Below are 3,658 nucleotides of genomic sequence, written 5' to 3'. Positions count from 1 at the left end.
TGATGTATGTGATTTTATGTTTTTATGCATTTGTGTAGACTGTAGTGTTCAAAAATATTACATATATAATTAAAGTTAAATCACAAATTTTTTTAAAAAATAATCGGTTAATTCGGTCACCAACCGAATTAACCGATTTTAATTTGGTTCGGTTTTCATCGGTTATGAAAATTAATTCGATCGGTTCGGTTATTGCTAAATAGTTCGGTTCGATCCGGTTATGACTAATTCGGTTCGATCGGTAACAGAACCGACCGAATGCTCACCCCTAATTATTATAACAATCTATCATCAATAAAAAATACTGATGGATTGATTTAAAAAAATATTGATTAAATGTTGTCATTTATTTGTAATTTATAATAATAATATTTTTGACAATAAATCATCTTTTTACTGACTCTTATGACACTTATTTTAATATTTCATATTAACTCATAAATATAATTAGCACAATCAAATTACTAATGTCATATTGGTATTACCTCCAAAAAATAATATATTTAATTTTTTAAATTGTTTAAATATCTTAACGGGAACATTTGTGTACCCTTATCTTGAGAAAAATTCATTGCATTTATAAAATTTAATGGTAAATATAACTTTATAGTATACATTTAATTTGGAAACTGAATTCATTGTATGACAAACACTTCTTCTATTTCTATTTATTTGTGTAACCCGAAAGAGTAAATATTTTTTCTCTTTTATCTTCTCCAACTCACCGTAAAAAGTTATAAAAAAAATATTTATATCTAGAAAAATATTTTTATTTATTGTTTTTCTTGTCTATATATTTTGTTATATGTGAACATATATTCTACTTCATTGTCTTGATTGCTATATATCTTTAATATATGATTTCTGTACATTAAAGATGAATAAATTCATTTTGTAGTTTTTTATTACCTGGACTTAGGTTGATATATTAATATGTGATATACATAGATATAATAATTTTCAAATTCAATTTGTTCACAATGATTTTTCATAACAAAGGCCAACTCAAAATAATAAAAATTAGGACTCATAATTATTTTAAGTATGATATAAAAATAATATATGGAAACTTTTTTTGACATTTTAGTTGCAAAATACAGTGATAAATGCATGTAGGTGCACTATTTTATTGTGACAATTATGACTTTATTTAGATATCTTATTTCTCACTCAAGGATCAAAATTTGTTTATTTCTTATTTTGATTATCGATAAATCCAATATTTTATTTAAATGTTTTTGTTAATAATATTTACATGAGTTTTATTGTATATTTATCCAATTTGAAAGGGATAAATTATAATTCAATATATAATAATATTTGAAAACTGTATAATGCTTCTAAATTTAAAAATCGAGTAACATGTAAGTGATCAATTCAAAACTAAAAGTTGATGCAACATGTTTCTTCTAGCTTTACAATCGAATAATATAAGATCGAGTGTTTGTCACTTTACCAAAAGGTATAACTGATGATAACTATGCAAGTCAAATCTTTATTTTACCAAACAATCTATCTCCTAATAATTTCACCAATTGCAATCAATGAAAATCAAAGTCGCGATCTTAGCTCTGATACCAATTGTAAGCTCAAACGTTTACTGTTTTATCAAAACCTATAGATTATGGTAACAGTGTAAATCAAATATTTTAAATAGTACAATATCTCAAGCACAACATTTCAATTACTCTACCCAACATGATCAATTATTGTACCCAACAAATAAGTTTATGCAAATAACCTTTTACTATATCATATGAATTTATAAGATATTTGAATATAATATATACTTGATATTCTAGTAGTAGAGAAAAAAAAATCATTTTTCATTTATTTGAAAATTTATATTTTAAAATAAAAGAAAAATCAGAATATATATATATATATATATATAGCATGTTGACAAAATCCCAAAACCCAAATTGAAAGTTGAATTAATACATTCATATTCATCATTAAATTTTACTATTTAATTTTAATAGATTTAACATGTTTATCTACTAAAAATATTGAAAGAATTGTTTATGCAATTTAATAAAAAATTCAAAGTACATCATTTTCTGATTTCGAATAACGATCACATTATTATTACGTTACAATGATAAATAAATTAATATTTTTAGTTTATCATCATAGTCTTTTCCTCAATAAACACATTTTCGAATGTAGGATGTTAAATTTAATATTGACATCAGATAATTATAATATTAATTCTAACATTCATTTTTTATTCTTCTCAATACATTACTTTTTCTATCTTCAAATATATTAATCTATATTTATTATTGTATACAAAGTATAATAATTATTTAGTTAATTGATCACATTTAAGATTAGATGTTTAAAAAAAATTCTAATATATCTTTAAAGATCAATAGATGATGAAATTAAATTTGAAATTGAGAAAAAAATTAAGAAAATGTAGAACACTATAGTGCATAAACTTTCACTTTGTGCAGTGATAAAACATAAAGTGAGACCAAGTGAGATACTTATATATATGAGTATCATTCAACTTAGCCCATTATAATATTTTTATTAATACTTTGTCATTCGTTTTTACTTCACTATCTTTGAAGTGTGACTCATTCAAGCATTATCTTTTTTATTTTTTAGTACATAGTGGCCTCCACTCTCATCGACTTCAATCTTTAGAGGTCGGTATTAGTAGTTTATAAGTAATAGACAATTATTTAGTTTTATTTTATGTCTGTTGATTAATTGTGTAATTTTTTATGTTCTACCTAATTCATTTTTATAATTTTTATTGAATTTTTATAATCATGATTAGAAGTGTTGTACTCATACAATATAAAATTAATATATTTTAAAATGTTAATATTGAAGTGTCGAATAAATGTATTAAATCATTATTTAAGAACTTTTAGAAAAACAATATACATCATAATTCAGATTTAAAGATTAACTTACAAATAAAGAATTGCAAAAAATATCTTATAAAATAAATGATGTTAGCCCAAAAAGATTAAAATAAATTTTTCTTAATTAATTAGAAAATTTTCAGCAAATGCGCTGAATTAATTAGAATGTTTTCAATATAATATATCGATAAATGTTTTTCCATATGAGTTAGTGATCGAGTCTTTATGAACATTTTAAAAAAATGTGTCTTTAGTTATAGTAACGGTGTCTTATAATTTAAAATATTAAATGAAACAAATTATCAAGATAAAAAAGTTAATTAGGAAATTCAAGAATATGTGATTACTCAATTAGTTTAATTGACACGCTCTTTAGTTTGCTGATTTAATAGATGTTAAATTCACAATCACTGAGTTTAACAAGAATTCTTGTTGAATAAAATACAATTATAATTATAATAAATTACTTGATTGTATATGTAATAAAATTTTGTATATTTCATATATGTTTGATTTATTTCATTTATAAGATTGAAATTTTATATACTATGATATAAGATTTGTTATACATCTTAACATCGATAAATTCACTAAAAAATTATATATTAATTTTGGCTACCATATAATTCTGGTTTCGCCCCAAAATTTTGTGTATTCGTTTGTTTGAATTTATTATTCCTCATTTTACCAAGACCCATAATATGTCAAACATGAAAGTGAATATTAATTTAAAGAGATGATAATATTTATATATTGTAATAAACATATTTACTCTT

The sequence above is a fragment of the Primulina huaijiensis genome, chromosome 12 (assembly GCF_012295235.1).
Source record: "Primulina huaijiensis isolate GDHJ02 chromosome 12, ASM1229523v2, whole genome shotgun sequence".
Taxonomy (NCBI): Eukaryota; Viridiplantae; Streptophyta; class Magnoliopsida; order Lamiales; family Gesneriaceae; genus Primulina; species Primulina huaijiensis.
This window is presented reverse-complemented; position numbering follows the sequence as displayed.